We start from the raw sequence: 22,745 nt of genomic DNA, 5'->3' as shown, positions 1-22,745 counted from the left end.
TTCACAAATCATCTTCGCATTACTCAGTAATTTCTGAGCACTCAGAGTGCTCTGCATGATGTTGTGTTCTTTGTGTCTGTTCTTTGTTCCATAGAAATAAAAAAGAGGCATTATTTTTGGAGCAACAGGTGTAATATTTTAAAAATAACTTTCTCAAATCATTTGCCATAGGTTAATAGTTCTGCCATGTAATCTTTTTATACTTAAATGAGTAAGATTTTTTTAATGACTGAAAGCCTCTTGCAGGCAAAAAGTGCTAAAAAATGTGAAAGTATAGGTTAAACTTCTAAAGAGATTAATGTTCTGTTTTGTTTTTAAGGCAAGCCTCTTAGAGATAATTTATTTTAGCTTACAAATTGTATAAAATGCATCTAAAACTAAGATATTCTTCCCAATCTATACTTGCATCAGTGTTCCTTGGAAGCTATTTCTACCTTTACTTTGTTTCACTGCACTGGTGCCTTAATAAAAGAGATGAAATATCCAGAAGAAAAAGGAAACTCTCTGTAAAAGGAATGTGATACCTTATGTCACCTTTTTTAAAAAAAATAAATAAGTTCACTATGCAACATTGAAAACACGGTTATAAACAAAAACAGAAAATACGATGTGTGAACATAAGACAGCTTGTCTTTCATTTCTTAAATGACTTTCTGGACGTAGGTGTAAATATGACACATTAGTGCCAGTAGAATTTCAATACTTGTATGTAGGTTTTAAGACATTTTACCTGAATTCCATTTATTGCTCTAGTTGTTATTTCACGTGTCACACCTCTTTGTCCTCTTTATCATTGCAGTTCTTCACAAACTTTGAACCTTTATTCATTAATCTTTTAATAATAAGAAGAATAATAAAAACTCACAATTTTCTACACAAGCCAATACCATCTGGATCGTTCAATTTTCTTCAACATTTTTGTTATTTTTTCAACATTTCTGACAATGAAATTAGCTGAATTATGTGAGGGATTCTAGATTTTCTGTCAAAAGAAACAGAAGAGGGTATATTTCATAATAAGACATAAAACTATGAATTAAAAGTTACAACTAAATAATATTTAAGATCCCTTCCAGTTCAAAACACTCTATGATTCTGTGAATCTGTGGTTCAAAACTACAGCCCACAATCAGCCCCATCACAAAAAATTAATTACTGTTTTGTCACAGAGATTCCTTGGGATTTTTAGAGTTCTGTAGAGTTGAGTAAGTCTCCTGGGACATTATCACTTTATCTAGTGAAGTCAGTGAAACTGTGTCTTTCATATAATGCTCAATATAATCCTGTTAATTATATGTATTTTAAATGTGTTTCTCTCAAAATTATCTGGAAGCAAATAAGTATGGAAACCTCTTTTACACAATATGTAGTGATGTATATTAGAAATAACCTGTTGCTTTCTTGAACTTCTCAGAATGATATTCTATGGAAATTTAAAAACACAGTTTAAAAAAAATTAATACTTTCAATAAAATCAATGTAATGTTTATTTTGAAGTCATACCATAAGATTAGACTGAAAATGTTTAGCCCTCTTTTAGAACTGGAAGTGATTGCATTTGGGTGTTGAAAAGCTTTATCTGCAAAGCACATTATAACATTGAGTCATTAAAATGAGGCTTTTTTTTCTGTAATGCTTCTTCATGATCAGCATATTTTGACACTATTTTACACCATATAATAATTATGAATTCGCTACTACAAAAATCAATAAAGCACACTATCTAATATAACATGGATGTCCCATCGCCCAAAATTTATGGGCTAATTCTCAACTAACTCCCTAATTTCCACAAATGCAAACACTACATAAAGAAACTGATTTTCACGACTATCACTTGAGTCAAAAATGATGACTTTACATCTGTAGTTTTTATTATATCCATATCTTTATGCAAATGCAGTTCATGCCTGCTCACATCTTAGTTCAGTCTGCCTGTTAATTACAGAGTAATGCTATAATGTAAAGCACATCCTTCGTTTCATACTTTGATTTTTATAATAGCTTTAAAAATATTTTTGCAAACATTCATCCAAATCAGAGAATCATAGAATGGTTTGGGTTGGAAGGGACTTTTGAGATCATCTACTTCCAAACCTCTTTCTATAGATGGGGACACTTTCCACTTGACCAGGTTGCTCAAAGCTTCATTCAGCCTGGCTTTGAAAACCTCTAGGGAGGAGGGGCAACAGTTCCAGTGTCTCATCATCTCCACCATAAATAATTTCTTCCTAATATCTAGTCTAAATCTACCCTCTTCCAGTTTAAAACTATTTTTCCTCATCCTGTAGCTACATGTCTTTATAAAAGTCCCTCCCCAGCTTTCCTGTAGGCCTCCTTCAGGTATTGGAAGGCCACTGCATGGTCCCCCTGGAGTCCTCTCTTCTCCAGGCTGAAGAGCCCCAACTTTCTCAGCCTTTCCTTCTAAGGGAAATGCTCCAGACCACTGATCATCTTTTTTGACCCTCTTTTGGGCCTGCTCCAATAGTTTATTATCCTTCTCGTGTTGGGGAATCCAGAATTGGTTGTCATAGGCGACTCCCTGCTGAGAGGAACGGAAGCCCCTATATGTCGGCCTGACCTTACCCATAGGGAAGTGTGTTTCCTCCTTGGGGCATGGGTCAGGGACATTTCTAGGAAACTTCCTGGACTGATTCACTCTTCTGATTATTACCCTTTATTGATAGTTCAGGCTGGCAGTGACGAAGTCGCTGAGAAAAGCCTCAGGACTATCAAGAAAGACTTCAGGGGACTGGAGCAGGTAGTTGATGGAGCAGGTGTGCAGGTGTTTTCTTCTATACCTTCAGTGGCAGGACAGGATACTGAGAGGATCCAAATAACCCACCTCATAAATAAATGGCTTAGAAGTTGGTGCAAACATAGAAATTTTGTGTTTTTCTGACCATGGGCAATTTACTTGGCATCTGGCATGATAGCTGCAAATGGAAGTAGCCTGTCTCTGAGGGGTAAGAAGATCTTAGCTGAGGAACTGGAGGGACTCACTGAAAGGTCTTTAAACTAGGTATGAAGGGGGACGGTCTCTTGTCCTGATGGGGGACTTCAACCATCCAGATATCTCTTGGAAAGACCACAAGGAGAGCTGCAAGAGGTCCAGGAGGCTCCTGGAATGCACTGATGATAACTTTCTGGTCCAGGTATTGGACAGACTGACCAGAGGTGAAGCGTTGCTGGACCTGCTGCTCACCAATGCAGAGTAAATCATTAAAGGCGTTAAGGTTGGAGATGGCCTGGCTTACAGTGACCATGCCCTGTTCGAGTTCATGATCTCGAGGGATGTGGGCCTGGCAAAGAGTGGTGTCAAGACCCTGAACTTTGAAAGAGCAAACTTTAAGCTGTTCAGTGGACTGTTGGCTGAGATCCCCTAGGATGCTGTGCTTAAAAACAATGTTGAGGAGAGCTGGCTACTCTTCAAGGATGCCTTCCTGAGAGCACAAGATCTTTCTATCTCTTTGAATAAGAAAGTGAGCACAGAAGGTAGGAATCTGGTGTGGCTCGGCAAGGACCTGCTGGGCACGCTGAGGGTGAAGAAAGGTGTGTACAAGCTCTGGAAACAAGGGCGTGTCACCTGGGAAGAATACAGGGATGCCATCTGGACTTGCAGACGTGGGATCAGGAAAGCCAAGGCGCAGGCAGAACTGAACTTGGCAAGGGATGTGAAAAACAACAGGAAGATTTTCTACAGGTACATTGGCCAGAAGAGACAGGTCAAAGCGAGTGTACCTCCTTTGGTAAATGTAAAAGGAGAACTGGCTTCAACAGATGAAGAGAAGGCTGAGGTACTGAATGAGTTCTTTGCCTCTGTCTTCACTGGTGGCCAGGATTCCAGTACTTCTCACGTCCCTGAGTCCTGTATCCCTAAACCTCTAGGGAGGACTGGGGCAGTAAATTCCCCCCAACGTGAGGGCAGAGCAAGTCTGAGACTGCCTCACGAGACTGAATGTGTACAAGTCTCTGGGGCCGGATGGTGTGCATCCCAGAGTTCTGAGAGAGCTGGCTGAGGTGGTTGCTGAGCCGCTCTCCATCATATTTGAAAAGTCATGGCTGTCAGGTGAGGTCCCAGATGACTGAGGAAGGGTCACGTCACTCCCATTTACAAGAAAGGGAGCAAGGAGGACCTCGGAACTACAGGCCAGTGAGTCTCACCTCTGTGACTGGGAAGATCATGGAACAGATCATCCTGGATGATCTGCTTGATCATATGAGGAATGTGCATGTGAGCCGAGATAGCCAGCACGGCTTCACCAAGGGAAGGTTATGCTTGACCAATCTGATGGCCTTCTATGATGGAGTGACGGCATTGGTGGACAAGGGAAAGGCAACTGATGTAATTTACCTGGACTTGGGCAAGGCCTTTGACATGGTCCCCCACCACATCCTTATCTCCAAATTGGAGGGATATGGATTTGATGGGTGGAACACTCGATGGATAAGAAATTGGTTGAAAGGCCGCAGACAAAGGGTGGTCATCAATGGCTCTATGTCCAGGTGGAGGCGGGTAGTGAGCGGCGTCCCCCAGGGGTCTGTCTTGGGACTGGTGCTCATTAATATCTTTATCAAGTGTACCCTCAGAAAGTTTGCTGACGACACCAAGCTGAGTGGTGCGGTCGACAAGGTAGAAAGAAGGGATGCCATTCAGAGGGACCTTGACAGGCTAGAAAGATGTGTCTGGGTGAACTTGATGAGGTTCAACATGACAAAGTGCAAAGTTCTGCACTTGCACTGGAGGAATCCCAGGCATCGATATAGACTGGAAGGAGCAGTTCTTGAGAGCACCCCTGCAGAGAAGGACCTGGGGATCTTGATAGATGAAAAACTTAACATGAGCCAGCAGTGTGCTCTTGCAGCTCAGAAAGTAAATGGTATCCTGGGCTCCATCAGAAGAGGGGTGGCCAGCAGGGACAGGGGGGTGGTTGTCCCCCTCTACTCTGCTGTTGTGAGGCCCCATCTGGAGTACTGTGTCCAGGTCTGGAGCCCCCAGTACAAGAAAGACAGGGAGCTGTTGGAGAGGGTCCAGAGGAGAGCCACAAAGATGATGAAGTACCTCCCCTATGAAGACAGGCTGAGGGAGCTGGGCTTGTTCAGCCTGGAGAAAAGAAGGCTCTGGAGTGACCTAATTGCAGCCTTTCAATACCTAAGGGGAGCCTACAGACAGAAGGGGAATCAACTTTTTGAAAGGGTTGATAACTGCAGGACAAGGGGAAATGGTTTTAAGTTGAGGGAGGGAAGATTTAGTTTGGATATCAGGGGGAAGTTCTTTACAGAGAGAGTGGTGAGGTGCTGGAACAGGCTGCTCAGAGAGGTTGTGGATGCCCCACATGGTGTTCAAGGACAGATTGAATGGAGCCCTGGGCAGCCCGGTCTAGTATTAAATGTGATTCTGTGGATGCAGTACGCCAGGTGAGGTCTCACAAGAGCAGAGTAGAGTAGCAGAATCACATCCCCTTGACCTTCTGACCATGCTTATCTCGATGCAACCAGATTATAGTCGGTCTTCTGGGCTACAAGCACATGCAGCTGGCTCATGTTGACTATTCATCAACCGAAATCTTTCGTCTCAGGGCTGCTTTTAAGCCATTTTCCATCTAACCTACATTTGTACTTGAGATTGCCCTGATTCAGGTGCAGGACCTTGCACTTGGCCTTGTTGAAGTTCATGAGGTTGGCATGGGCCCACCTCTCTAGCCTGTCCAGATCTCTCTAGATGGCATCCCTTCCCTCTATCATGTCAACTGCTCCAAAATAATCCATCTAATTACTAAATGCATCTTTAAAATCCAACATTGTCCCTTGGCTGAAGCTGTAAGCCCATCATGCCATCAGTAGTGCATCACTATAAAAAGACCCTACATCCGTCTACAAATCAAAATACTGACCAGTGCAGCCACAAAAAGATACCATATTCTGCATTGTACAGTGAGGTGTCTTCTGTAATTAGACAAGCAATGTTCAAGAAATCATGCAGAAAGTATTATTTATCTGAATATTCCCATCAGCACTTAATTTTGGAGACACAGGCAGCAAATTTATTAACCAATAGGCTCTAATTATAGTGGCTCTATTTTCTCAAAATAGTTTTGTTTTCAAAAAATAAAAAAAAAAAAAAACACCAAGAAATAGCAATCAGCTTTCCTCATTTTATTCTTATTTTGTGCAGCAATTATGATCCATGTCACATGTAAAGAGATTAAATTTTGTACTGATATTTGTATTTTGGACCATTGGAGTAATGCTATCTATAGGGTATACAGCACTGATGATTATTGCTGTGATGATATATAACTCCAAGCAACATGATCTTATTATGTATTTTGCAATTAGGATCGTTCCCTTGCTAGAATACATCATCAGAGTTATGGCTCTTTGTGTTATCCATCACTTGAACAATGTTGCCTAGCATTACTCATCATAAAGGCAGTGACAGTTAAAGTTCTACATCATCAAAATGATGGCCCTCCATGTAGAATGCAAAACAGCCTTTCATGATATTGTAGGTGTTGTGAAATATTTATAGGAAACTTTCTGATAATTTAGAAGAAAAATAAACTATATGTAGAAAAGAGACACATAACCTGGTAGCATCTAATCTGCAGAGATCAAGTAGAACATAATTATCTCATTAGATAACATAAGATAGCTCTTCCAAATTTCTCTCCTTGAAACTGGTAAGCAAATGCAATGGGAAAAAAACTATCAGTTCTTTTTAAAGCGTAATTCTAAAAGCAAGCAGTTGTTGGAACACAGAACAAGAATAGAAAATCATTAGGCTGGGGCTCCGACTGTGAGTCACCCAAATTCACTTGTCAGAATTTAGAAATCTGAGCTTTATTTTCTATTTTTAGTTCCAGAATTAGCAAGTTCTTGACCAAGGACAAGAAGGAGTCTTTCAAATTTCTTTCACTCAGTCCAACAGGATAAGAACTTAAGTTTCACGTCTAAACTACACAATAAAGACATACCTTTCTACAATTCTTGTATGCAAAAATCTATTTTTGTCTCTTAAAAAATATGGAATCTAACAGCATTTTTATACAGCATTTTTATTTCTTTTAATGGAAAAACAAGATTTTCTTTTTTCTTTTTCTTTTTTTTTTTGCGTAAGTGCAACTAACAGATGACATCAAATACAAGAAACAGAATGTAACTATTTTAGCACTTGTAAAACCAACATATTACTAATTTATAATCTAATGATAAAGTCAGTGTGATAGCTAAATAGCTACCTGTGCTTCCTCTTTCCTAGTATGTCTTTCTGCAGTCTTCCAGTTTTCTATCAGAAAGATGAATATTCATGTCAGGAATGAATTTTATAATTCCACGCATTATTTTCCTACATATATGTTTATATATACACATAAATTCCTATTATATATATGTGTATTTGCAATTCTTTGAATAGGTTTGCAAAATCATTTATTAATACATATAAATATAAAAAAAATATTTGGGAAGTTCAAGTTCATTTTAATTTGTCACTATTCATTATAATGAAGTCGAATAACTTCATTTATACTGCTAGTGCCAAAATATACTTCAAAGAAATATTACTTCAATCACAGTGGTCTGTGCTGTTTGAACCAGCTTTTTTTCCAAATAAGGATGCTACACTTTGTACTAGGTCTAATGATTGCAAAAGAGCTGATACTTAGGGGAGCTTTACCTTCAAAGCTTATGGCCATCCTTTGTAACAGTTTTGCCATCACACAGTCCTACGAGATCTTGTCACAAATATATAGATAGTTATTTATGCCTCCTGCAAAACTTACTTTTGAAGCTTCGTACCTATATAGCATTGTAATTAATGCATCTCATAGCTGTTCCACTAAATCTAATATTTAAATCATGGATCATTTCTGCACCATTAAGGTTGCAATACTCTCACTCATTTTTGGCTTTGCCAGCTTTATTCTTCACAAAACAGTTGACTAAAGAAATTTCACAGTTTTAACAAGCACTGCAAAACTGATCAGACAGTCTTACCACAGTCAGTTTTCAAATTCTCAATAGAACAAAGCTTCTTTTTAACAAATGAACCAAATAAGCTTTAATGCTTTTAAACCAAAAATATTAACATCCCAGGAAGTAAAATAATTTCAGATCTTTAAAATGAAAAGCACTTTCAGGTGTTTTTAATGTTATTGAGCAGGAACTGAGACATTTACTTAAGAGAAGACTGTATAGCACATCTTACAGAATTCCAAATGAGCATTTAAATGACAGCCATAAAAGAGAATCAAAATTCTTTACTGAAAAATAAACACATATATTTTCATTATTATTAAATTCACAACAAAATAAACAAAGCAGTGGAATACTACAATAATGTTTCTTTCCAGCACCTTTATTAGGGAATTCAGACATAAAGAATATGTCATTGCACATGTTGGTGCTTACTGACTGATGCCTCCTCTGCCCATTAAGTAAAAATTTCCTTCCTATCTCTTCTTTCTAATGGCTTTTCACTTTTCTTCTTTCAGAAAACAAAACAAAACAAAACAAAACCATTATCTGGTAACATAAAGGGAAATTATATTTAAAAAGCATATTTGATAATACTGGTCTTAAAAAGCTGTTTAATTTAGACCATAAAAGTAATTTTTATTCACCAGAATTTTCTCATTAAAAAGCAATTTGGAAACTAAACTTGTATCTGTATCAGTTCTTTGGTAGTTAAAATACTTATTTGTACTTGAAACTATTATTAATACCATGAAGTTACAAAGAAAAAATTGAAAGCTATTAATTCTTTGGTCTGTGGCACACATAATGAGATTTCTGTCTCAATTTCTGATATAGTCAAAGAACTACTAAAATAAATCTTCAAGGGTTTGAGAAACAAAGTGGTCAATTAACAATACATTTTTCTGTGTAAATAAAAATGGGTATAATTAAGCAGGGATCCATTTTCTTTTCTAACCTACCTGACCATCTTTCTCCATAGCAATTAGATAATCACTACTTCAATATATCACTTTTCAATGTTTATTTATTATATTCAAAGAAATTAAATAATTGAATAAACAAACCAAATAAAATGAAAGATTATTTTCTATATTGCTACATAGTGATTATTTTCACTTATAAGCCAGTAGAAATTAGGCTGGACAGTTCACATGCTGTTTCTATTTATCTCCGTTTCCTTGCTTTCTAGCTTGCTAAATGTTGGTTTTTTTAAAGTACTAGTATTTATATGGGTTATCTTCTGATGGTTTGCAAATATTCTGTGATCTATCAACCATACTGAAAGGAATGCCGCTATAAAGCTTCCAGTCTTTCAAAGCAGTGCAGTTTCATTCATTTCTCAAAGCACTTTTTGTAGCCTCTATCTGGCATTCAACATTATTCTTAATTAACACAGGCAACAATTGCAATAAGGATGTGTATGCAGCTGCACATGTAATTAATTGCACCCATAAATATAAACTAGGTGAATAGACTGAACCAACATTTTAAAAAGAAATCAAACAATGCTTTTCTGAAAGTCATTCTCTGAAGACTTGGACTAAATCTATGGGGACATAAAGCATCTGTGAAAGCCTCAGAACACTAATCTAGCCATGCCTAATTTCAGAAAATGCATAAATGCCTTCAGTATATAAATTACTACCTGTGGCTATACTCTGCTACACAAAGTCTAACACTCTTGAGCACTGGAGGCTACATTTACATCATCTATGATGACTATTTCAGTCATATACTCAAAGTATGTTGACCAGATGAAGTTCCCCTCAAAAGACTTTAAAGTGGTTGTTCATTTGTTGGCTTACACATAATCAGCAGCCTAGGAAATAGGGGAGTTATCTATGAGGTGGGAGATTGCTATTCAGGTCTCTGCTTTTCTGAAATAATTAGAACTTCCCTCTGGCCTTCACAATCATGGACACCAACCTAAGGCAGACTTTTACAATTTAACTCTACTCCTATGTGTAAGAAAAAAAAAAAAAGAAAGACAGATCCAAACACCAGAAGAGAGGCTTAGAAGAGGATGCAAATCCATTTGGACAACTTCCTGGTGATTTTACACCACTGTCTCATCAGGGGTCTCCTTTCTTATGAGGCATCTTGTGAGTGCATTATAATATCACAGGAGATAAGGATTTCATTTGATAAGAATCACCTGATACACAGTAAAACATCCTTCACTGAATTTTTTCATTGCTTATAATTTACTCTTTTTTCCCCCTACTTCACTATGTTGTAAAATTCAACCATTTTTGAGTTAGAGGTACAATTGCTTATATGGAAAAATAAATGATAATTGTTTTTGAAGTGGGACCCTTGTACATTCTTTCACCTTTCTCATTACATTTAAGGAAGCATCAGTCACAGAAAGAGTTTGGAAGAGGGATGTTTTAAAAAATCAGAAAAATATAAAGTGAGAAGGGTTTTTAACTGAAATAATTTTGCAGTTACAGCTTTATTACAGTAGCTAACACACACACAATAAACCAATCTCTATGAACCAGGAAGCACCACAAAGTAGCCTCCTGAGCACTCTATCATTATCATGCCCTTATAATGAAACCACGCTGCCTATAACAGAATGGTTCATCTCCTGTAATACTTATGAGACCTGGAATCAAGGATCCTCAGTTACATAATATAAACTTATTAAGAAAATAGTTTCAGGAAACAGTAAGGAAAGCAGCAAATGAAACTGGTGGTGATTGAATACTTATTATCTGAACAGATGAGAAGGACAAGCTGGCTGCCCATGGTTTGTATGGGCATACGCTCTATTGGATGAAACACTGGCTGGTTGGCCAGGTCTAAAGTGGTCAATGGAATTAAATCCAGTTGGTGGCCAGTCACGAGTGGTGTCCCCCAAGATGCAGTACCGGGGTGACTCCTATTCAACATCTTTATCAACGATCTTGATGTGGGGATTGAGTTGGGAGGGAGTATTGATTTTCCAGAGGGTAGTAAGATACTACAGAGAGATTTGGATAGACTGGAACAATGGCAACCCCACAGGCTTGGAGAGGAGTGGCTGGAAAGCTGCCTGATGGAAAGGGACCTTGGTGCACTGATGGACAGTTGGTTGAATACGAACCAACAGTGTGCCCAGGTGGCCAAGAAGGCCAATGGCATCCTGGCTTGTATCAGAAAATGCATGTTGAGCAGGACTAGGGAAGTAATCCCTTGTATTCAGCACTGATGAAGCCCCATCTAAAGTACAGTGTTCAGTTTTGGGCACATCAATTCAGAAAGGACATTGAGGTGCTGGAGCAGGTTCAAAGAAGGGCAACAAGGCTTGTGAAGGGCTTGGAGAATATGCCCTACGAGGAGAAACTGAAGGAACTGGGGCTGTTCAGTCTGAGTAAAAAGAGGCTGAGGGGAGACCTTATTGCTCTCTTCACCTGAAAGGTGATTGCAGTGAGAGTGGAGTTGGTCTCTTATCACTGGTGACAGGTGATAGGATAAGGGGAAACGCCCTCAAGTTGTGCCAGGGGAAGTTTAGGATGGATATCAGGAAAAACTTCTTTACAGAAAGGGTTGTTAAGCACTGGAATAGGCTCCCAAGAGAGGTGGCTGAGTGACCATCCCTGAATATGTTTAAAAACCATTTGGATGTGGTGCTCAGGGACATGGAGGGCTGTTAGAATTAGGGTAGTATGGTTAGACTGCTGTTGGACCTGACACTCTTTAAGGTCTTTTCCAACCTGAGCAATTCTATGATTCTATGAGGTCAATTCCATGATAAGGCAAATTAGAGAGTTTGGAAAAGAGAAAGAAATAATCAGATTCTGTTCAGAGAAGTGAAAATAACAAAAATATATCTTGTGATTTAACCAAGTTGATGTAGAGCAAGATACAAACGTGAGGACGATATGCATTCCAGGCACCAAAACTGTATTTCTGGAAAGAACTTCAATGTGTGTTTACACAAGGACTTTGTACAGGTGTCTGGAGAGGTCTGTACTGTCATTATCCTGACAACATGTGAACTATGCGGTTAACCAAGAAAGAGACAGCGTAGCACTCAAAAGACTGGGCCAGGACAGGACATGTTGCAAGGGGTGCTCTGTTTGGTAGCCATTGGCAGTTTTGCCAATAACCAAAGTTAGATCTAGATTCTTCAGACTCCTACAGTACACTGCAGCAAATTTGGCTTTATTTTTCTCTTTGCTACTCTTCTGAATATTCTTAAGAACAGTATATTCTAATGCCTTGACTTTCATGTATGTTTCATGTACATTACCATAAGTACAGAATACAAAAGCCTTCTGGTGCCTTGTTCAACAGCTTGTCCTAACAACTGTAAAGGGTTAGTTGGGGCTAAAAAATTCAACATTATGAAATGGTCATGTCCAAAATGTTCTGTTTGTCTTTGCTCTTTCGTTCAGATACAATTCAACTTTGCATTCTTGGACCTTGGTGACTGTTAGCATATGTGCTTACATTAAGTACTACTTTGTAAGAATACATCAGATGCATCATAAAAATGTCATTCATTGCTGACATAAAGTGCTTATTCATTAATATTGAAAGAGTTAAAAATAAATAACAGGAAAATGACTTCAGCTTATTTTGGACGGTATACAGCTTGGACTGTACAGATAGCCATTCAAATCAGTTTCCACTAACCTTCTGTTAGACAGCAGAAGCACCTTTGTGTAACATAAACTACATATAATGTGTTTCCTAAAACTCTCATATGCATCATATTACCTATGTAATATAATTTAAAGCATTGAGAAGTGACATTTGTTATAAGACCTACTTTAAAATGTACATATTATATATTTTATGTATAACTAATCTTTTACTTGGATCACATCTACTCACCTAGAACAATACATTTAAGTGACGTGAAGGAAGTAAACTAAGTATTTTAAAAATTACACTGCTGCTATTATATATTTTGTAAGTCTGGAACTACGCTTTTATTTCCAAGTATCAAAATTGTGGGAAAATTCAAGAACAGCCATTATTAGTGTTCAGCTATTGTTCCAATTGCCTTACTACACTACTTGTTTAGATATAGAAAGGACTTTCCTGGCTTGTACCCAGGCAGTTATTCATGTTTAAAAAACACAGCTATATTGTCACTAGGAGAGATAAGCCTATTGTGTGGATGTCTAGCCCATATGAAAAAACTTACAGACTTTAGTATTTCTCCTGTGTAAGCAATTAAAAATTTAAGAATAAAAGCTCTAAGATAAACCAGGGAACCACAATTTATTAACACTTTTTAAAAGTTTTTAACATAAGTCCCCTGCCAAAATGTGAGAGTCTGACAAAATCACCAGCTAATTAATACTCTAAATTACTGTAAAAGTGAATGAAGATTAGAAAATTCACAACATGCGGAAGGTTTTTTTTAAAAAAAAAGCTTTTTCTCAGAGAGATGAGTATTTTACTTCAAGAACAGAGAGATCCCTGAGATTTGAAAAGAGTAACTCAAAAATAATCAATAGCAGTGCACCCTGGCAACCAGAGGGGCAACTGTATCCTGGGATATACCAAACCCAGCACTGACAGCGAGTGCGGGGAAGGCTTGTCCTGCTCTGGTCTTCTCTGTGTGGCCTCACCTCCAGCACTGGGTGCAGGTTTGGATGCCACAGGATGAAGGCAAAAAGCTATTAGAGAGCATCCAAAGGAGAGAAACAAAAATGATAAAGGATCTGGAGGACAGGAAAAACTTCTTTAAATTAATGGTTGTTAAGCACAGGAATAGGATCCCCAGAGAAGTGGCTGAGTCACCATCCCTGAATGTGTTTAAAAACCACTTGGATGTGGCACTCAGGGACAAGATTAGCAATGAGTTGATAGGGTAGTATCGTAAGGTTGCGGTTGGACTTGATGATCTTGAAGGTCTTTTCCAACCCAAGAAATTCTATGATTCTATACAAGGTCTATTAGGAGCAGCTGAGCACCCTTAGTTTGTGCAGCCCAGAGCAGAGGAGCTGAGGGGAGGCCTGATAGAAACAGGTTCTGCACCAGAGGGCAGTGGGTATGGAATGGGCTGCCCAGGGTAGTGGAGACGGCCCAGAGTGCCGGAGTTCAAGGAGCATTTGGACAAGACTCTCAGACAAGGTTTGAATTCTGACTGCTGCTGTGTGAAGTCAAGAGTTGGTCTCAGTGATCCTCCAACTTGGGATATTATATGATTCCATTATTATAGTAGAGTGATTTGGGGGATCGGGACCATTAAACTTATTTAAACAGTTATTTGAAAGATGAAGTGAATACAGGAAGTTGGAAAAGAGGCTTTTCATGAGAAGTTATTTTTAGTGTTGAATGCTGCAGGCTTTTAAGTCACAAAGAATGAATAAAATGGGTCAGTACAACTATAAAATTCAGTATCTATAGTGGCAAGGAAAAGCATGGAAACAATTTTATCGAATATATACACTGATAGTTTCTCAGTGTCTGAAGCATGGTGGAAAGAAAGCTAAGCAGCTTGTAGGAGAAACCAATGAATAATTTGATGAAATGCACAGCACTGATAACCAGAAATAGGATACTATGATAGATATAGTTAGAAATGGACTAGTAGACATATATGTAATTGCCTTAAGTGCTTTTATAAGATGATCATAGCAAGGCTAAGAGGCTAACAATAATATATTTCCTCTTCCTGTAATTCTACAGAGAAAATTAAACCTCAGGACCCTCCTTGTATATGCAATGTTCACTCAAAGCATAGTGTAAACAGGTAAAGGGTTTGAAGAGATACTGAGTCCATATTTTCAAAAATAGAACTGCAGCCTATGATGAATTCTAACTCCATTATTCTGAACTACTATGGTCAGTACAGCTGATCACTTCAAACACGTTTCTGATAGTCTAAGGAAATTTGGACATCTGAAACAAGGTCATATCTGTTCAGTAGACTACCTTGCAGCAGATGCAGAATGTCTTTGTCTGGCTTAAAACAGAGAACATAATTAAGAATCAAAACCCGAACCTGAATTATGCTCTCTTTTAAAAGCAAGTGAGGCATAAAACTTGTACAATGCTTCCCTATTTTTTTGAAGCACAACACAAATATTTTTACTGCAGTATCAAATTGTATTTATATATATATGTTAAGTGGTATGCAGAATTAAAAAGAGAAGAGGGGAGCATATCTTGTTTTGAGACTGGTAACTAATATTATGAAATAAAAACTAAAGGCAAGAACAAAGAAGCAAAAAACTAGTTTTTCTGTGGCAAACCATGTTATTATTTTAAGGATTATTTTTTGTGGCTAAAAGTTGGATTAAATGTTTGTCAAAACTAGCATCCCTATTCCTGTTTCTCTCTGACAAGATTGCCCTGCTTACTTCCTTCATCTATACTAACTCTATTCCAATATTAAGCTTGGTGAATAAAAGACTAAGACATCTTTCAGAGGCAAAAACTCATCATTACCTGTAGGATGTGTTCTTCTTTTGAGACGTTCTTGTTTTCAGCCAGATTGCTTGTAAGGTTTTAGTGATAACATACAATACAGCATGAGTCCTGGATGTTACATTGCTATCTCAAGGCAGTGCTTTCTTTTGCATAATATCTTTTTGTTTACCTTAAAGAACATCAATCATTCTATATGAAGACTGCATATAAATTAGCTGCAGTAAAAGACTGTTTAAATACTTGGCAGTAATTACTGCAGATTAGATATGTTGCTTTCTTTTGGATTTTTTTAATTGCTTTGCTTTGTTTTGCTTTTCTTATGAAAATGAAAACTAACAGCACATGATCCTCCTTTCTTCATGAACAGCCAATCGATGATTTTGCTCAGAGATTACACATTACTAATATTAGATTTACAAATTTTTATCAACACCACTTTAAGTTACTGAATCATACACTTGAACTCTATAGAGGCACTTGCAACATATCTCCTGTGTCCTGATCACGCCACAAAAAAATGCTTACATGCAGTAGATCTGGTATTTTGGAGACCTGATTGACAACCGTGTTAATCTGAGTGGACATCAAATTGAATATGTCATCAATATGCCATTGCTTCTAAGGAAGCTACTGTTATTCTTGGCTGCGTTATGGAAATTGTTGCCATCGGTTGAGGAAGGTGATGCTTCTCTACTTAGTGCTCGTGAGTCTGCGTCTGCAGTACTGGGTCCAGGTCTGTGGCCCTCAGCATAAGAGAGAAATGAGTATACTGTAGAGACTCTAATATAGGGCCACAAAGGTAGCGAAGGGACTGGAATGCCTCTCTTATGAGGAGAGACTGAGAGAGCTGGGACTGCTCAGCCTGAAGAAGAGACTCAGGGAAGATTTCATTAATGTCTATCAAATATCTGAGGGGAGAGTGAAAAGAGGATGGAGCCAGGCTCTTTGCAGCAGTTGTAGGAGAAGAGGCAGTGGGCACAAACAGGAACACAGGTGGATTATCCCAGATGCCAGGAAGCACTTATTTACACTGCAGCTAATAGCACACTGGCACAGGTTGACCAGTGTCTCTTTACTGGTTACCTTTCCCTGGGCAGCCCTGCTTGGACAGAGGTTGGATCAGTTAGCCTCCAGAGATCTCTTCAAATCTCCTCATTTCTGTGATTCTGTCTTGCTTAGTACTCAGATAGAATTCAGAACCACGGGATTGCAGCCTTAAAATACGTTTGATGGCAATCTTGATTGTCTTTACTATTGGTTTAGAGTTTGCAGTTCACATAAAATGACCTGTAAATTTACTTTACTTCTGTCACATATTACACAACACCTGCATTTAAACACCAGAATCTTGCTCACTTCTGAACTAGGCTCTTTTTAAGTTTCTTTTTATTTCCATTACACAACACAAAATTCTTTCCTAAATCTCAGTGGATTTAATCAGTTATTATTTTTCTCCTGAGTTAATTTCTTCCTATTTCTAGAAACTGAGTGTTGTAAAGCTGTTAAATGAGGCAAGCGCAAACATTTGCAAGTGTGTGAACCTGTGTATAGAACCTGCCATTCCTTTCTCAGCCTTTCTTTATGCATAATTATTTTAAAGATTGGTTTCCTAGCTTTCTCTAGACTTTTCCCTTAATTCCACCATTTGATAGGCTTTTCTTATCTACTTCCTGTTCAACATTTAGAATTTTGGAACAACTTCTTTTTGTATATTCATAGCTATTGTACATTGATCTAAGCCCAGTACTACATCTGCTTGACTGTTTCCTGTTCTATTCTTAGATATCTCGACAATTGCTTAAAATGAAATAATATAATGCAGAACAAAATAAGTTAGTCTACATCTTTATAGGAAAATTTACAGATACTACACAAAAGTCTCTTACCAAAACAGAGATGAAATTGGGCTCAGTTATATAGTGTGCAGCAATTATGGATAAATCTTTATTAAAAGTCCACATGTTAAACACCTCCAGAATGGCAGAGAAAATTTTCAGTCTGTAACCTGTCTTCAAGAAAAACTCATCCAAAACTACATACTCTAATGTGTTGTGCATTGCTGTAGCCATCATTACATATACGGTGCAGATTTAACAGGCAATAGAGAGAAGCATTTTTTTTTAATTTTTCTGTTTGCTTTTTTTTTTTTCCCCGAGGTTAACTATACTGCGAATATTCATCTTTGCAGGAACAAAACAATGGAACATTTTGGCCTAAGGAACTTTTATGAACTACAGTAAATGCATGTTGATATACGTGAACTGTTCTATTACCTGGCTGTGATGGTATTTTGTTGTTCATAAAGGAAAGCAAGATATCTTCACTAAATTAGAGCATGCAAATCATTTCCCATAATTGCTTGTGGTTAGTAATTAAGTAAAGGTTATTCTGTAACAATAATGTAACTATGGTAATACGATAATAAGTAAGAATGTAATTTTGTTACAAGTGATCTGTGCCACCAATAATAATTACACTCTCTTGTGTTAACCAACTGTGATTAAGAAATGATTACAAAATGAATATCTAGAGTATAAAAATCATATAAACAAGTCATTTGTTTGGAGCTTTCCATATGGGTGTTGGATATCATATCAGACCATTTCTGCTAGGCAGTTTTAAGATGAACAGGATAAACAGCCGTCATGATTTTAGCTATAAAGAAGAATGACCTGTGGTTTTCTTATTATTCCATGTGGCTAGCATGAAATGGATCTAGGAAATATTATACATATTTCCAATGGCTAGGCTTTCTATAATTTTAGATTTTCATTTTTTTCTAATGAGATTCCCAACAGTGACTAATCTGTGTCAGCAACAAATCTGGTCCTCACAGCTGCCACCTGAGTCCCATAGTACAGCTACCTGCCAGCATTTCAGAGCCAGTGCCCATCACCCTAAGTTAGTCCTCCCACAACCGAATGTGATATATTCTGAAGAATTTCTGACTAAATTACTGGCACCAATTTAGTGTCTTACAGTATTTGTTGCATGAGGCTGAATATATATTCAATCTTACAGCTTTCTCTACCTTTAAGACAGTCTTCCATCATGTCAAATGGTAAATCCTAGAAACACCACATTTTTTTAAGCCACAGAATATGCACCCAAACCATCCTGTATCCATTTCTATCATAAGTCACTACTGGCTGCAGGCTGTGTTAGCTCATACAGATTGGAGATCAAAGGGCAGATCACAAGAGAGGTTTATAGCCTGCACTAGCAGGGGCTGAGTGTAACCTGATCTGGAAGCTAGCTCTAGTTGCTCCTAACCCAATCTGAATAAAAATGTCCAGTGGGTCAAGAAAGAAAATATGCAATAATTTTATTCTAAAGTGGAACTTTGGTAGTTTATGGATTGTTAATGGAAAAGGGTCATAACAAACTATGGGATACAATAAATGCTCTATCTACTTCTAGATTGCAGTAGAAATTCTGTGAATATCTTGGTCCTGCCAGCAGATTTGTCAGGCTATGTAATTTATCTAAAAAAAAACAAACTTTCTGAAACTTTACCTCTTTATGGCAAGGCGCTCAGGTCTGGAGCAGATGCTTTCCACGCTGAAGCAGGGAATTGCCTCAGTTGGTTGAAGGGCAGTTCTGTCGTAGAACAGCTGCCAGGTGCCATTGTGCTCTGCATGGCATCGGCTTTCTGACATCACAGGGGTGGAGCCAGGAGCAGTGGCAGGATCACCCCCTGCATGTATAAAACGTGCCACTAAGGAGCAGAGACCCAGGAGTGATGCAAACAGGATGGGTAAACAGGGCATGGCACATCAGAAGGATGTGGAGCAGCAATTTGTGCAGACAGTTCACACAGGGTAGGAGAGCAGGCTATGCAAGGAAGGAGAGTATCTCTGCCCACTTAGGAGAATGTTTTACCTATCAGCTGCCTCCCAGACAGCAAATCTAGCTATGGTCACCACTACGCAGAAAGCTCTGGCAAGAAAGAATGTGGCAACTCATGGAGTGCTTGCCTAAATATGTGGCAGTTCAAGTCCCTGACTGCAGCAAGAGCCTGAGCCTGTTGCTGCTGACAAAGGGCAGCAGGGACTCCACTTGTGTGAGCAGGTGGGTGATCTACTCAGTGTGGTGGTGAATCTCAAGGAAGATGTGGAGAGATTAAGCAGTATCAGAGAATGAGAGCAGGAGATAGATTGGTGGAGCAAGAAAGACACTGAGGTGATACCCCCCAAACAGTGGTGGATGCTCTCCTCTGTCATTTTCAAGCAGAGAGAGGTGATTTAAGGAAAGAGGAGGAGTGGAAACAGGTCCCAGCTCGCTTTCACAGGCAAGCCCCATCCCAACCTAACTTCGTGCCCTTGCATAATAGTTTGAGGTTCTGGAACTTGAAAGAGGATGTAGTGGGAGGTTCACCCACAAGGTTGTCTAGAGTGAGGTGGTTGACTCCACACCTCAAGACTGCCTCCACCAAGAAGGACAGAACAATGGTCGCCATAGGTGACTCCCCACTGAGAGGAACTGAGGGGCTGTATGTCCCCTAACCCTTCCTGTAGGGAAGTGTGCTGCATCCCTGGGACCTGGGTTAGGGATATGTCTAGGAAACTTCCTAATCTGATTCACCTCTCTGATTATTATCCTTTATTGATAGTTCAGGCTGGCAGCAATGAAGTCGCTGAGAGAAGCCTGAGGATTATCAAAAAGGACTTCAAGAGACTGGGGCAGTGTACAGTTTATATTTTCCTCTATCCCTTCAATGGCAGGAGAAGGGTACTGAAAGGAGCAGGAAGACCCATCTCATGTACATAGCTGAGAGGCTGATGCAAATGTAATAATTTTGGTTTTTTGATCATTGGGCAGTTTACTCAGCACCTGGCCTAGTGGCTGGTCTCACCTGTCTCAAAGGGGGAAATGCATCCTAGCCTAGGATCTGGCAGGGCTCGTTGAGAGGTCTTTAAACTAAGTATGAAAGAGGAAGGGGATAAAACCACACCCACTTGAGATGAGCCTAGGGGAGTGATGATGGTACTGGGGGTGAGGCAGGGGGCTCAGTTGAAGTGCGTCTACAGCAATGCACGCAGCATGGGCAAAAAATAGGAGCTGGAAGCCATTGTGCAGCAGGCAAATTATGACTTAGTTACCATTACAGAAACATGGTGGGATGACTTCCATGACTGGAGTACTGCAATGGATGGCTATAAGCTCTTCAGAAGGGACAAGCAAGGAAGGAGGAGTGATGGCATGGATCTATGTTAGAGAGTGCTTTGATGTTGTTGATCCTGGGGCTGGAAATTATAAGGTTGAGTCTGTATGGGTAAGGATCAGGGGGAGGGCCAACAAGGGACATCCTGGTGGGGATCTGTTATAAATTGTCGAACCATGATGAAGAGACAGATGAGGCATTCTACGAGCAGCTGACAGAAGCTGCGTGATCACCAGCCCTTGTTCTCAAGGGGCACTTTAAATTCCCTGATATGTATTAGAAATATAATGCAGCACAGAAGAAACAGTCTAGGAGATTTCAAGATTGTATGGAAGGTAATTTCCTGAGCAGTTGGTATGAGATCTTACCAGGGGAGGTGCTCCACTAGACCTGCTGTTCACAGAGAATGACTGGTGGGACATGTGAAGCTTGAGAGTTGTCTTGGAGAGAGTGACCATGAAACAGTAGAGTTTTCAATTCTTGGTGAAGTCAGGGCAGAGGAAGACAGCAAAACTGCTACCTTAGACTTCTGGAGGGCAGACTTTGATTTGCTCAGGACACTGGTAATCCCTTGGAATTCAGTCCTGAAGGATAAAGGGATCCAGAAAAGCTGGTTGCTCCTCAAGAGGGAAGTCTTAAAGGTACAGGAGCAGGCTATCCCCCTATGCCACAAGATGAGCCAGCAGAGAAGTTCTGCATGGGTAAACAGGGAGGTTTTCCTGAGACTCCAGGAGAAAAAGAGAATCTTCCTCCTGCAAAAGAAGGGACAGGAAACTCAAGGAGAGTACAAAGAAGTTGTTAGGATGTGCAGGGAGAAAATTAGAAAGGCAAAAGCCCAGATGAACTCATCTTGGTTGTTGGGTTAAAAGAGAACAAAAAGATTTTTTACAAATATATTAACAGTAAGAAGAGCGCTAAGGAGAATCTCCATCCTTTACTGGATGCACTAGGGAATGTGACTGCTGAGGATAAGAAAAAGGCTGAGGTTCTCAATGCCCTTTTTATGTCTGTCTTTCAAAGTCAGACCAGTTATCCTCGGGATACTCTACCCCCTGACCAGGAGGTCTTGGATGGGGAAGAGAATAAACCCCCAGTGATTCAAGTGGCAACTATTAGAAACCTGCTACTCCACCTAGACTGTCACAAGTCCATGGGGCCGGATGGGATCCACCTGTGGGTGCTTAAGGAACTGGCACAGGCCAAGCCTTTTTCCATCATCTATCAGCTTTCCTGTTCAACTGGAAAGGTCCCAGAGGATTGAAAGCTTGCCTATGTGACTCCCATCTACAAAGAAGGGTTGTAAAGAGAATCCAGGCAGCTACAGGTCTATCAACCTGACCTCAGTGCCAGGAAAGGTTATGGAGCAGATCATCTTGAGGGAGATTACACGGCATGAGTGGGACAACCAGGGGATCAGACGCAGCCAGCATGGGTTCATGAAAGACAGGTCGTACTTGACCAACCTTATCTGTTATGATTGAGTAACCCACCTGGTGGATGAGGGAGCGGTTGATTACATAATCTACCTAGACTTCATCAAAGCCTTCAACACTGTCTCCCACAGTGTTCTCCTGGAGAAATTTGCAGCCTGTGTCTTGGACGTATACACTCTTTGCTAGGTAAAGAATTGGCTGGATGTCTGGGCCTAGAAAGTGGTGGTAATTGAAGTCACATCCAGCTGGCAACCAATCACGAGTGGTGTTCCCCAGTGGTTGGTACTGGGGCCTATTTTGTCCAATATCTTTATTGGTAACCTGGATAAAGGCATTGAGTGCACCCTCAGTAAGTTTGTGGATGACACCAAGTTGGAAGGAAGTGTCAATCTGCCTGGGGGTAGGAAGACCCTACAATGGGATCTGGACAGGCTGGATATCTGGTCTGAGGTCAGTGGGATGAAGTTCAACAAGACCAAGTGCCTGCGTCCTATACTTTGATCACAACAACCCTATGCAACACTGCAGGCTTGGGGCAGTGTCTAGAAAACTACACAGGAAAAGGATCTGGGGATTTAGATTGATGCTTGCCTAAATACGAGCCACTGGTGTGCCAAAGTGGCCAAGAAGGCCAATGGCATCCTGGCTTGTATCAGAAATAATGTTGTCAGTAGGAGCAGAGAAGTGATCATCCCCATGTACTCAGCTCTGGTGAGGCCACACCTCAAGTACTGTGTTCAGTTTTCAACCCCTCAGTACAAGAAAGACATCAAGGCCCTGGAGCATGT

At 39.6% G+C, this 22,745-nt stretch overlaps 1 long non-coding RNA gene across 1 annotated transcript; it reads right to left on the bottom strand.

The window, feature by feature from the left end:
* Positions 1-646: 646 nt before the first annotated feature.
* LOC116216478 lies at positions 647-22,364 on the bottom strand. Its single transcript, XR_004159293.1, has 3 exons — positions 18,877-22,364; positions 7,242-7,288; positions 647-982 (listed from the first exon to the last, which is right to left on the bottom strand). It is a non-coding gene; the product is annotated as an uncharacterized LOC116216478 (long non-coding RNA).
* Positions 22,365-22,745: the final 381 nt, after the last annotated feature.

Source organism: Meleagris gallopavo, chromosome 3 (assembly GCF_000146605.3).
Source record: "Meleagris gallopavo isolate NT-WF06-2002-E0010 breed Aviagen turkey brand Nicholas breeding stock chromosome 3, Turkey_5.1, whole genome shotgun sequence".
NCBI lineage: Eukaryota > Metazoa > Chordata > Aves > Galliformes > Phasianidae > Meleagris > Meleagris gallopavo.
This window is presented reverse-complemented; position numbering and strand designations above follow the sequence as displayed.